Source organism: Dromiciops gliroides, chromosome 1 (assembly GCF_019393635.1).
Source record: "Dromiciops gliroides isolate mDroGli1 chromosome 1, mDroGli1.pri, whole genome shotgun sequence".
In the NCBI taxonomy this organism is placed as follows: domain Eukaryota; kingdom Metazoa; phylum Chordata; class Mammalia; order Microbiotheria; family Microbiotheriidae; genus Dromiciops; species Dromiciops gliroides.
Genome location: NC_057861.1, coordinates 233172514 through 233186887, shown reverse-complemented (window position 1 = coordinate 233186887; position 14374 = coordinate 233172514).

Below are 14374 nucleotides of genomic sequence, written 5' to 3'. Positions count from 1 at the left end.
TAAGTGAATCAGTATCTTTTGCAATAGGGTATCATAGAGTGGGAAATTGACTGAATGTGAAAGAGGGGAGGTAAAGCTCAGAGAGGAGCTAGTGAAACATCCCTACCAAGTCAATAGGTAAATAATGAAGGAATAATGTTTCCTTTGGTGACTCAAAAAGAGGTAGGCTATAAAGGATAGGATAAATGCTATGGAAGAAGTACCAACATTATTATACTTTTAACAGGCAATTACAAACACTCAAATACTTAAATTGATTATTATCTAATCAATTTTAACATTGTATGCAGTGATACAGATTTCAATCAATCCATCCTTGTCCTTCCTTTCTGACTGTTGTCCAAGCCCTCCATAAGTTTTCTACAGACTGTCTGCCTAATACGTTGAGGACGGCCATTGCTTTTCCTTCCTTTTACCAGACAATACTAATAGTGAAATAAAAAGCAAACAAGGAATAGGAGACAAGAATGAGAAAGACCAAAGCCTCACATCTTTATGTCATAAATACTTACTTTGAGAAAAGAATTGATAAGTGGTAAATACAGCAAGCACCAAGTAGCATTGAGAAAATAATATCCATACCTATATTAAGTAAGTTATTCTCAAAAAGTGAGAGAGAAGATAATAAAACACTTGTCAACAGATCAAATATTTCAAAACATAAACCTAAAGGCTAACAAATACAAGTGAGCTATGGCATAATACCAATAATGAATATGGATTCAAAAATTTAAATAAAACTTTGGCAAAACAACTACAGTAATAGATCAAAAATATACACTATAATCATGTTGGATTTCTATCAGGGAAAAAAGCATTGCTTTAAACGTTAAGAAAACAGTGATTACCCACAAAAGCATTCAAACCACATGATTTCATCTTACATAAATAAAAAGCCTTTAACAAACAATATTTACGTATTTGTAGCTAAAAAAACACAAGAATTTTTAATAGAAAACAAATCATATCTAAATTAAAAGAACATTATTTGCAAAAGAAAAATACTAGAAATATTCCCAAAAAATGTATGAGTAAGGCAAGGATTTCTCTTTCTCTATCACCTTTTTACATAACTCTAAAAATGGAAGTGATAGCAATAAAACAAGAGAATTAAATTGAATGTATAGATATTTGAAAAGGGGAGACAGTACAATATGTATTCACTAGTGTCATCACACTTTCCCTAGGAAACTCCAGAGAATAAAAAGATCAATTGAGTCAATAAGTAGCTTCATTAATGTATCAGAATGCAAAATAATCACAAAAACCCCAATATTTCTATATTTCAATTACAGAACTTAGTAGAAGATAATAAGAAGGGTAGTCACAATCAAAATAGCCACAAAATATATAGAATATCTAAGAGTCTATGAAGGCACATTCATAACTTGTATGGGAATGTTGAAAAAGCATTTTCTAAAAAAATAAAGAAATTAAAGAATTGGATGTCTATTCAGTGTCCATGGTTCAGCTGTCCAAATGTAGTAAAAAGGTAATAATATCTAAAGTAATTTAGTTGATTTATATAGCTAGACAAAAATATCAACAATATTCATGTAGAGGAAGAAAACATTTGTAATGTTAGTGAAATAATTAATGTAAATATGAATAAATTATATAATAAAAATAGGAAAAAACCTTATCATAACTAAGAGTATACTATGAAACAATAATCATAAGAAATGTTTGGTATTGAAAAATAAATCAACATGCATTTATTGAACACTGTCAAGCATTGTGCTAGTGGGGGGGAGGTGGAGGGGAGAGAAAGAGAGATCAGTTCCCACCATTAAGGAGTTTGAATTTTATCAGGAAAGATAACATGTCAATTCAACTCAAAAAGAATGTATTGATTGCTTATTATATGCCAGGAACTGTACTAAATGCTAAGGATAGAAACAAAGGCAAAATAGATCTCTCTCTCTCTTTCTCTTTCTCTCTCTCTCTCTGCCTAATTCCCTCCCTCCCTCTCTCAACTTCACTTTCCCTAAAGCTCTAATCCTCTTCCTTCTATCTCATACTTTTTTCTCCCTCTCTCTCCACCTCTGTCTCCCCCTTCTCTTTCTCTATTTTTCTCACCCTCTCTTTTCTCTTCTATCTCACCATGTCCTCTCTCACACACACTCTTCCTACTCTTACTCTCTCTCCACCTATCTCCCTTTCTCTCTCTCCCCCTTCTCTGTACCTCCTCTCTTTTCTCCATCTCTGTCCCCCACATTTTCTCCCCTTCTCTCTCCCTCTTTCATCCCCGTCTCCCCCTCTCTTATCGCTTTTTTTCACCCTCTCTCCTTTACTCTCCTCAATTTTCTCCCTCCCCCTCTCCTCCCCACCTTCAAGAAATTAACAGTATTGATAGCATAACATACATATTTTTTTCTAAAATATAATCCAACTATAAATTACCCTTCTCTGACTTAGTTTCTATTATTTTCTTTAGGTCTGGGTGCTACAATTTAAGAAGGCTATCGATAAACTGAAAGGCAGCATTACTGGAGAAGGATCTTTAGTATATGTCATATAAGAATAAGTTAAAATAATTAAACTTTATAATATAATGAAGAGAAGCCTGAGGGGAGAAGGGTATGATAGTTTGAATTAAAATGTGGGGAGGGCTGTCAAGTGAATAAGGGATTGATTAGATTGGTTCTAATGGTTCTATTAAGCTCCCAGTGCAGAACCAAGAGAAATGGGTAAAAGTTGCAAATGGCGGGGGCGGGGGGGGGGGGAAGGCAGCTAGGTGGCACAGTGGATAAAGTATCAGCCCTGGATTCAGGAGGACCTGAGTTAAAATCTAGCCTCAGACAATTGACACTTACTAGCTGTGTGACTTTGGGCAAGTCACTTAACCCTCATTGCCCTTGCAAAAAAAAAAAAAGTTGCAAAAGGTCACTAGATTTGATATCAGGAAAAATACTTAGTAAGAATTAGAACCACAGAAAAAGGAGAATGGACTGACCAAAGCAAGCAGAAGTCAGATGCCAGCTCTTTGGATTTGTTTGGGGGGGCGGGGATTCCCTTCATGTGATTTGGATTATAGGGTTTTTAAGATTACCTCTAGCTTTAAAATTTTATGATTCTACATACAATCCAAAATTTTGGAGGGAAGACACTTGAAGTTGGGGGCATCAGTGATGTCTTCACATCCATAGAACACAGTATTTCAGCTGATTTTTGAAGGAAATAAAAATTTCTAAGGCCCAAAAGTTATGAGGGGATGCTTGCACAGAGATGGGAGATGGTATCAATTGATAAGCACTTACTTTATAATAGTCATTGTGCTAAATGCTGGGGATAGAAATACAAGCAAAAAGAAATAAAAAAGAACTCTGACCTCAAGGAGTTTACATTCTAATGGGAAAAAAAACACATAAAAGGATAGTTGAAAACCCAGGAGGAAGAAGGTGCTCAGAGAGACCCCTAATGGTATCACCAGTGGAAAGGGGGCCTGAAGGAAGGAAGGATAAGCAACAAGTCAATGTGGTGTTCTAGAGAATGAGGGATGGTTGATCTGGTCATTCCTCAAAATAGATGTTCTAGGAAGTGCTTGCCACTGGGAGAAGTAGAACGCACAGCAGAGGAGGAAGCAGTTGAGATATAGTGACAGAGTCTGGAGATGAAGGTATAGTTGATTTGGGTTTTTCCTCAAGATAAAGCTTCCAGGAAGAATTTGCCAAATTAGAAACATCTTGCAAGAGCAGAAGGCAAAAGCTGCTGAAGCATGGTGAATGTTTCCAGTCCAGAGAATGACTTCACCAGACATAGCGTAGAGATGATAAAACCATCAACATATGAACTGAAAGAATAGAGACATAAGCAACCTTGTGGAAATAGAATTAAGGATAAGACATTAGAAACATAATTTGGTGTAACTAACTAGGTAAAGAAAAATCAAGAACAATCAAATTAGATAGCCTAGTGTTTGATAAACTCTAAAACATAAATTACTTGGGAAAAAAAAATCTCGGCATTGATATTTGAGAAAATAGGAAAACAAAACCTTCCTCAAGTCTCTCTTCCCTCCAGTCCATTCTCTACTCAGCTACCAAAGTGATCATAATAAATTGAACATCTGACCAAGCATGTGCTTGCTAAATAAACTCTATTACCTCAAGGAACAAAGATAAAATCTTCTGGTGTGCAAAACCCTTCACAATCTGACCCTTTCCTATCTACTAGTCTTCTTACACTTAGTTGGTTCAGTTCTTTTAGGTCATTTCCAATGCTCGATGACCCCATTTGGGGGTTTTCTTGGCAAAGATACTGGAATGGTTTGCCATTTCCTTCTCCAGCTCATTTTTACAGATGAGGAACTGAGGCAAAAAGGGTTAAGTGATTTTCCCAAGGTCATACAGCTGAGTAGTGTCTTAAGACATATTTGACAGTAAGCCTTGCACTCTATCCACTGTGCCACCTTGCTGCCCTTCTTACCCTTTCCTCCCTACCAAGTATCTCTGATACAATTAATACTGGCTTTGCTGTTTCTCAACAGATCCACAAGGATTTATTTTCCTTCTTACCCTTCCATTCACATTTTTCTACCCAGTGGGAAATACTTGTTAATGAAGAAAAAAAGATAATTAAAAACAAAAGACAGCTCAAATCTCATCTTCCTCAGGAGGCCTTCCATCTGAGTTTGCTTTTTATCTACTCTATAAATTGCTAGTATATACATAGTTGTTTGCATGTGGTCTGCCCTCACCCCCGCATTAAAATGTACCCACTTTGAGGGCAAGAAGTGTATTTTTGTCTTTCTTTCCATTCCTAGGTCTTACCATGTTACCTGGCATATAGAAAGCATCATTCTTGTTGACTGTCCAACATTAATGAATAACTTTTCAACTGGTGACATGACAGCCACATTTCTCCTACCACTCTGTGTTGCCAATCTATTGGTTCACATTCTGCAATGTTGTTATGACACAGAGGCTCATGAGCTAGTTTAGATCAAAGTGTATCCTAAGAACCAGCTCAAATTTCTAGTCATTCTTGGCAAGAATTTGATAATAGGACAAGAATTTGAAGGATTGGCCCCTTCCTAAAAGATATGTGTATTTCAGTTTTGCAAAGCTGAATTTTTTAAAATAGACCTTCCCTTCTATATTTATACCAGCTTCTTAGTTTTCAAAAGCCCTTTCCCCCTGTGCTTGTGACATTGTGTTGAATCAAGTGGCATCAGTGAGCAGCATGACCTTGAAGATAATTGCCTTGGGAGTTTTTTTTTTTAATTCAGATCCTTTAAGTATATGCTTTATCTGTTCTGGACTCTAGGCCATGGATCACTAAATACTTAAAGTATTTTGCTCTAAGTAAAATAGCCTTGTGAGGCCATTCTTTCCAGGGTCATGCTGCTCACAGATGTCAGATGCATCATCCTGCCCTCATAGGTATTGTGCAAAGCAGGATATACAAACTGATGACTTCAAAGCAAATTATTCCTTCCAGCTGACTCAACTGACTCTCACCTTTGCATCTGATCCGAAGAAAGCACTTTTAAGTGACACATTAACCCATACCCCCTTAAAAAGATCATTATAATGGGTAATGCTTGTCAACATGCTTACCCTGTTGCTATTTTGAGCCTATTGTCAAAAGAGGTATTTCAAAAAGTGTCCTGGACAAATAATGCAAAGATAGCATTCTTTACTTCCTCATAAAATCAAAACCCTTTGTTTAATATTGGAGTCTCTTTTCTGATCTCAAAGCCTCTAGTTGGAGGGAAATTCTTAAGATCCTCACATATGGCTGCACACCAACCTTGTAATATAATTCTATTTGTTTTCTTCCCTTCTCCCTGTTCCTTGGCTACAGAGCATGGGAAAGCAAATCCAATTTAGTACTGCTGAACCAGGAACTTATATTTTCACATTTCCTATCTCTCTATAACCACACATCACTATAAATTTCATTTTCTTTCCATGAAATCCGAAAGGACTCTTTTCCTCCTCTTCCCCCCCCCCCCAAACTCTATTGCATCTTCAGACATACATCATGGGGAGGAAAACTTGAATTTGAGGACGCAAAAAGAGGGAAGAATAACAAAATAAGTGAAAAACAAGTGGTTCATAACAAGTTCACATATCTACAAGGACCTGTCTGTGAATGCCTTTCAAGTTTTTCAACACTCAATTGTTTACCTATCACCAGAAAATATGTAGTTACACAAGTGAAGTGCAATTCTAATTCACTTCTATTGCCAGTGTAAATTCAGACATTCGCTAACCTTTTTAGTAAGTCATTTTAGGATTTTTAAAATCAGTTTAGAATGAAAGATTTTGCTTTTACTCAAGAATATAAGATATTAAGGCATAAGAACAGAAGGGATCAAACATCTCCATTTGAAGAAGCCTGAGATTGAAAATGTTAAAAATAGATTCCTAGGAATGCCAAAGCTTGGACTGTGATGAAGATATTAACAAGAAATAGGCCACTCGAGGTGTCATATCTAGTGCCATGAAAAGAATGCAGGTATATTCCAAACCATTCAAATAATATTTACAAGGCACTATGGAGGCATTTGTCATGGCAAACCAAATGAAACAAAAATAGTGCTTGCCCACAAAGATTTTACAAGGATCATTACAAGGTTCTTTATCAAGAGATGCAATGAGTTAACAGTTAAGTAAGTATATAGTTAATTACTCGAGGTGGATGAGAGTGCAAAGTCCTGTAGGGAAGGCATGACTATATTTTACTTGTCATAGAAGATTGCACAGAATTTTTCTCTAAAGCAACTTTTAAATATTGAAGAATCTAGGAAATCCCCAATCCATAATTTGGGTTATGTTAAAAAAATTGTGATTATAGTTTGCCCCTTTAGAATCTAGAGTAAATTATGACAAAAATTATATTTTAAATAGTAATTATGTTCCTAGGCTAGCCAACAAATTCCTATTTAGTCAACAACTCATCTAAAATAGTACAAATAGTAGCCCTGATTGCTTCCATGACTATTGATGCTTAGAGTCCTCTGAGTCCTAGTGTGAGGGCCCAAATTTTATATACAGATTGTTATTTGGGTGACTCGCCTTAATATTGGGGTCCCGGAAATATTAGGGACCTTTTAGGTTCTCCCTCTGCTGTGAACTGCCCTTTTAGATATTTCTCCCAGGACAATAAGAAAGGAGCCTCTAAGCTCTAGTTCACAAAAGGATCAGATTTTAGTACTTGGGAATTAATTAAACAAAAAAGGTGAAACTAATAAAAAATCAAATATAAGGAAATAGGAAAATAGAAATACAGACAAATGTTCTTAACTCAAAATTTAACCTATGCAAAACCCCAGGCCGTTTCCTATTAAACTAGTTCAAAGGAATTTAGGGTTTTCTGTAACTCACCAAACAGCTGAACAGCCCACCAGTCTAAGGTTGCTTGCATGCCACCAGGACACCAGTCCCCAAACAGAGAGAGAACTCATGTTCTGAAAGTGACTTGAGAGCTAGCGTTTGGGAAGTGCCCTCCAGGGAGCATTCAATCCTTTCTCCCCCAAAAGAAGAGGTCCTTCAAAAGCTGCCTATACCACAAATAATTTTTGCCACACTAGGGTCCTGAACCCTTCTGAAACTTGTATTCTCTTGAGTCTTGGGGTACTTGGTCCCCAAGGGAATATTGGATATATATCAGAAATCAAGCACAAAGAGCATGGCAGCAAAGCAGAAAAAATAATTAAGTCATAAAATAGTAGGGAAGACATAGCAATGTCAGCAGTGGGAGGGGAAGACTCAATACCAGAAGGGAGACAAGGTTCCAGGGAAGAGCGTAAGAAGAAAGGGCATTGATGGCAAAGGAGAATTATGAGGGAATACCAAGGTGGTAAGGAGACAGATCTGGTGATGGGGAAAGGGACCCAGAAGCCATTCATTCATAAGGGTTATTTAGAGTTTTAGTGTTCCCAGATTAAGGACTGCTTGTATATACAGGAGCAGTAAGTGGTGTAGTGGCTAGCATGCCAGCCCTGGAGTCAGGAGGACCTGAGTTCAAATGTGGCCTCAGACACTTCTGTCACTAAGCTCTGTTTGCCAGGGGTAAATGGGCCAAAAGATTTGTTTAGAATTACAGTGTTCCTAGGTTAAGGATTGACTTATAAACCACCCAATTCAATTAAAATTTATCAATCTTCATTTAGTACTTATTATGTCCACGTCATTGTGCTAAGAATTGTGGAGAATACAAATAGGAGTAAAATATAGCCTATGCCATCAAGAAGCCATGTGTTCATTAAAGGAAAAAATTAAGTGGACACACAAATGCAAACACACAAAACATACAATGAGTAATAGAAACAAGGCTACAGAAGTAGGACAGTACATACCTATTTGCTAGTGGTGAGAAATGAGGGAACATTTCACACAGAAGAAAAATAACACTGGGAACAGGATGGAGATACTTTTACTATAAGAGGAAAGGAATGAAGAGAGCACTATAGGGGAAAGGAATAGCAGAGGTCAAATACAGAGTAAGTTTGGGAAACAGTGAGTAATCCAGTTCATCTGGAACTAGAGTATTTTGGGGGGGAGTAGAGGGAAATTAAGCTAGAAATATGTTGGCAATATGTTCTAGAGGACCTTGAATACCAACGTGAGGTTTTTAGGTTTTCTTCTGTTGGTGTTAGAGTAAGATAATTACATGAGCAAGACCAAATTTATATAAGGCATATTATTCTGAAAACCATATTGTATGAGGGACTTTGTAGGACTTCCAGATGTTTGTTCTATTAAAAAGAATCTGTAAGCAGAATTTGAGAGCTTTTTTTCAAATATCAAAAGGGCTGGTAGATGAAGAGATATTTGACTTATCCTACATATTTTTTAAAAAATATGTGAGATTTAAAATTGGATATAAGATCATTAAACTTCCCCTTTAATTTTTTCCCTTATATATCTCCCAAACCAGTAAGAAAAGAAGCCTCTGAGCTTTAATCAGAGAGGGATTAGCTTTTATTCTTTGGGAATTAATTAGCCAACAAACAGGTGATGCTGATTAGGGAAATAAGAAAGTAGAAATACAAATGAATAGTCTTAGATCTAAGCTTAGTCTATATTCTTTTATAAAACTCACCGAATCCCAAAACTGCCTCTCAGGTTGAGAACCAGAGTCAAATGCGTGCCACCACAGAGAACTAGAGTCGATCACCAGAACGCACCGTCAAACCTGAGCCAGAGTGCGAGCCGAGAGAGAACTTCTATTCTCTCTACTCAGTTTTTTAAGCTTGCTTCCCGGAAGTCTTGCGTGCTTGGCCACGCTCTCCCAGGCAGTAGCAGGCACACGACTATTCGTCATGGTCTCCTCCCCAAAAGGGCAGTCCTTCAAAAACTGTTTCAGTAGTATGCATTCAACTCTATTTTTACCACAAATACAACTTAATATTATTACTAATAATTATCATTAATACTCTTAATGATGTTGATAATATTTCTATAGCATTTTAATGCTTGCAAAGTACTGTACATAGTAAATCTCATTTGAATATTAGGTGAAATAAGATAAATTTCTGGGAATTTTCAGGGAAACGAATATCAGGAAGAAATTTAGAACAAGGTCGAATGTCCAATAATGGAATGAGTTATCTTCTGAATCCCCTGTCATTGTAATTCTTTAGGAGCTATGGGTCTACCTGATAGGGTATATGTAGTAGTGTGGAACTCAATGACCCTCAAAATCTCTTTCATCTCTTAGACTATGATTCTCTGATTCAAACACACCAATAAAAATACATGGGAAATCTAATGTGCATCTAACAACTTGAACTCAAATACTCAAAGAGATTGTATGAACACATCTTTAATTTAGTGACTCTATTGTTAGTTACCAATCTGATAAATGGCACTATTTAACTCCAAGGGCAAGGAGGGAAAAGTCTAAAGAATCCCTCCTTTGTTTTAGTTCATATTGGAGATTAGGGATAATGTCCAGGGTTAGGTTATTACTGGGCATAAGATGTAATGTATTGCTTATGTTACTTAGGTGTGGTCATATTGTAATGTAAAGATTCTTTAAAAGTCAGAAAATAATTCTTGTCCCCTTGAAATTTTGGAGTCTGCTACACATCCAATGCCACTGTTTAAACATTTCCTCAGATTTACTCTCTGGGGTGGCCTTAATGGTCATTTAATATATCATGATATAAAAATGGGTTAGATTATTTATAGTCAATCTTTACACAAACCAGCCTGTAGTTTAGAATTCAAGGGTGCCCAGTTTTATTAGTTCAGTCTGTCATAGGAAATGTCAATGGTTCTTGGTTTTCAGAATCCAATTCTGAAACTGTATCTTTAAAAAATAGATTATTACAAATAATGATGAGTAGACTGTATTTTTATTTGCTTTGAAGTACTTGACTATTTGGGATTCTCATTTGCTGATAGGCTTTAAAATGATTGGTCTACAAATATTTTTCTTATCCCCTTAGAGGAAAACCGGATTAATGTCTGCCCTCAAATGCTATGGTAACTATACCAGATTGGTTGTGGTTAACTTAGAATTAGCGTGACCCAGAAGGAATTATTTTGTTGCTCTCTCAGAAGTACCAAGAAGTTCTGGGAAGCACAGTTCTTAAATAAAGCTTTGAATAAAAGAAAGTACAACAGTGGAAAACAGCAGAAGAAACTTGACTGGGTTTTTCTTAAGAAAATTCTAGACATGTCAAGTTGGAATTTTTGTTGTTGCTGTTACTGTTCTGTTTCCCCAGAACAGATTTTCATGCAGTTGCTGAAAAACACTCACAAACAACCATTTTCTTATTTGGTTCAACTTTAGTTCTGGGGATAAAAAGATGTATTAGAAACTAAAAGAAGTAAGTGGATGGTAATTGTGGAGAAGTAAATATAGGTTTGATATCAAAGAAAAAATAAAACAACTTTTTAAGAAGTAGAGCTATCTTTGAGCTGAGTGCTTAGCCTTGGAAAGTATTGTATTCCTCCTCACTAGACACATTCAAACAAAAGTGAATTATATAAAAAAAAATTAGTTTATTTAGGTATAGGTTAAAGTAGAAGGTCCTTAATGTCCTTTTGAACTCTGAAATTCTTTGTTTATAAATCTGACTTTGAAGACACAACTTTTCAAAACACAAGACATGTCTGATAATCTCAAAACTTTTTTCACACAGCTTCTGTAGCTCCCTATTCCTTTTATGATAAAAATGCAAACTTTTCAGTCATGCATTTAAGGCACTTCACAATCTTGTTATAATTTACATTTCCAGCCTTATTGCACATTGTTTTTTCTTCCTGACCTTGGTGAAACCTGTTCTTCCTCCTCCACCTTCAACCTCTCCTTTCTCCATCCCCCTAGGGTCTCCCCATCCATAACTCCTGCTCTGGACTCACATTTTTCAGTTATTGTCTTTGACCATTGAGTCTTTGATCCTTTTGTTCTAGCCCTAGCCAAACTCTGCTAATCCTCAATTTTCTGACCTTCAAGGCGAATGAAATCTTCTCTTATTCATACTGTGCCACATGGCTAAATGTTACTGAATGCATTCATACAACTATGTGGATTGAATCTACTACATGTAATCCAATTTCTTTTTTTTTTCTTTTTTTTATTTTTAGTGAGGCAATTGGGGTTAAGTGACTTGCTCGGGGTCACACAGCTAGTTAAGTGTTAAGTGTCTGAGGCCAGATTTGAACTCAGGTACTCCTGACTCCAGGGCCAGTGCTCTATCCACTGCGCCACCTAGCGGTCCCATGTGTAATCCAATTTCAACTTCTCTCTCACTACTTAAATAGCAAACATTTTACTAGTACCGAATTGAATTTATCACACTTCCCACAGTGGATTTTCTAAACCTTAAAGGCTCTTTTTCTAAGTCACCACTCAACTATTCTTCAACAGATAGGTTGTCTCATATTTTACTAAGAAAACTAAGACTAGTTTTTAAGAGTCCCCTTATCATTCTTTCTCTAAACTTTAAAATCTTCTATTATCTTCTCCCATACTTTCCTCCCTTAATTTAGTCTCAAAGAAAAGGGTGACCTTTTGTTTTCAAGATTAACCTACTTCTCTTGATTCTACCCCCTCTGATTCCTCTATGATTATTATCCCCTCACTCTCTGTCATATTTAATCTTTCTCTTTATACCGGCTTCTTTCTTTCAGCCTACAATGTTGTCCAGTCTTCTCTATCCTTAAAAATTTTTACTTTACCCTATAATCCCATCAAACTCCGGTCCTAGATATTTCCTCCTTTTCAATGCCAAGTTTCATAAGAAAGTTGTCTATTATTATTGCATCAGTTCAATTCCTCATTGCCCACTCACTCACTTTTCAACACTTTAAAATCAGGCTTCTTACCACATTTCTCTACTGAAACCACTTCTGATCTAGTAACCTTTTTTCCAAATTCTTATTTACCCTTATCATTCTTCAATTAATCTTCTTCCAAATTTTTTTTTGTTTACTTGGCTTACATGATACTGCTTTCTTGGTTCTCATCATACCTGCCTCACTGTTTCTATTCAGTTTCTTTTATGGTTCATTTTATAACTCTTGCTGCTTTCACCATGGTGTCCTTTACAGCTCTGTACTGGGCTCTCTTTCCTTCTTATTCAATCTCTCCCTTAATGATTTTGCCAGCTTTCCTGAATTTATGTGTGTGCAGATGGCACCCAAATATGAATTTATATATTTTATATCTATTTTATTTCATCTTTTCTCATTTTTCTATATATTTTTAATCTCTCATCTGAGCTCTAGACCTTTAACACTAATGCCTTACTGGACATCTTGACCTGGGTTAGCATTTGGAGATTATCTAGTCCAACCCCTAATTTTTTATAAAGGGTCAGAGACGGAGAGAGACTAAATGGCTTTACGAAGGTCACAGAACTATCGAGAAACTCTTGTACTGGTAAACTCTCTGTGAGTAAAAACTAGGAAATTAGGAGATTATATTTTTTATTCCTAAAGTGAAAAACTGGAAAGACATAATGGAAAAAACAAGAATATCAGTAATATTATTATAAAAAAATTGAAAGTTATCTCATATATAAAAGAATCAGAAAAAATTAAAACTAGATCTCAAAAAGCATTAGTTTCTCTTTAGTGATTTGGCAGCTTTAGAGGAGTAAAAGATTTTTTTCGAAGGAGTAGAGTTTCAAAACGAAATGTGCATATGTAAAAATATAAAAGGTTTCATATCACTCTGCACTCAAATGAAGTTGCTACATTAATAAAAACCTACTTCTACCAGATTATTGAATCTTATTGCATCTTTATGAATGAAGTACAAATATAGCTTTCAAAAATTATAAACAAAAAGAGCCACTATGAACATTTTTGTACAAATAGGTCTTTTTCTCTTTTTGGGTATGTCTTTGGGATATAAACCTAGCAGTGGTATTTCTGGATCAAAGGGTATACACAGTTCTGTATCCCTTTGGACATAGTACCAAATTGCTCTACAGAATGGTTGGATCTTTTCACAACTCCACTAACAGTGGAATAACATCCCAGTTTTCCCACATCCCCTCCAACATCCAATATTTTCCATCTTTGTTATATATGCCACTCTGATAAGTATGAGGAGATGCCACAGAGTAGTTTTAATTTGCAATTCTCTGATCAATAGTGATCTAGAACATTTTTTCATATAATTATGTATAGCTTTGATTTCTTCATCTGAGAATTACCTTTTCATATCCTTTGACCATTTATCAATTGAGGAATGACATATTTTTATAAAGTTGACTCAGTTCTCTATATATTTGAGAAATGAGGCCTTAATCAGAGATATTTGTTTCAAAAATTCTTTCCCAGTTTTCTCCTTGTAACCTTGGTTACATTAGGGTTTTTTTGTGCAAAAGCTTTTTATTTTTACATAATCAAAATTATCTGTTTTACATTTTATTTTATTCTCTATTTCTTCTTTGGCCCTAAATTCTTCCTCTGCCCATAAATCTGACAGATAAATGATTTCATACTCTCAATTTGTTGGAAATCAAAGGAATGCCCATCACTTGAGGAATGGCTAAACAAACTATGGTATATGATGGTAATGCAAAATTATTGTGATGTAAGAAATGATAAGCAGGATGACTTCAGAAAGCCTGGAAAAACATGTATGAAATGATGTATAGTGAAGTGAGCAGAACTAAGACAACATTGTGCACAGAGACAGCAATACTGTTTAATGAAGAACTGTGAATGACTTGACTATTCTCAATGATGCAATGATCCAAGACATCCCAAAGGACTATTGATGAAATATACTATCCACCTCCAAAGAAAGAACTGATATTGATGAACAGACTGAAGCATACTGTTTTTCAATTTCTTTCAGTTTTTTCTTTTAATCAAGTTTTCTTGTAAAAATGGCAAATATGGTAATGTTTTATATAATCATACAAATTATAAATAGTTCTTCCCAAATTTCTCTT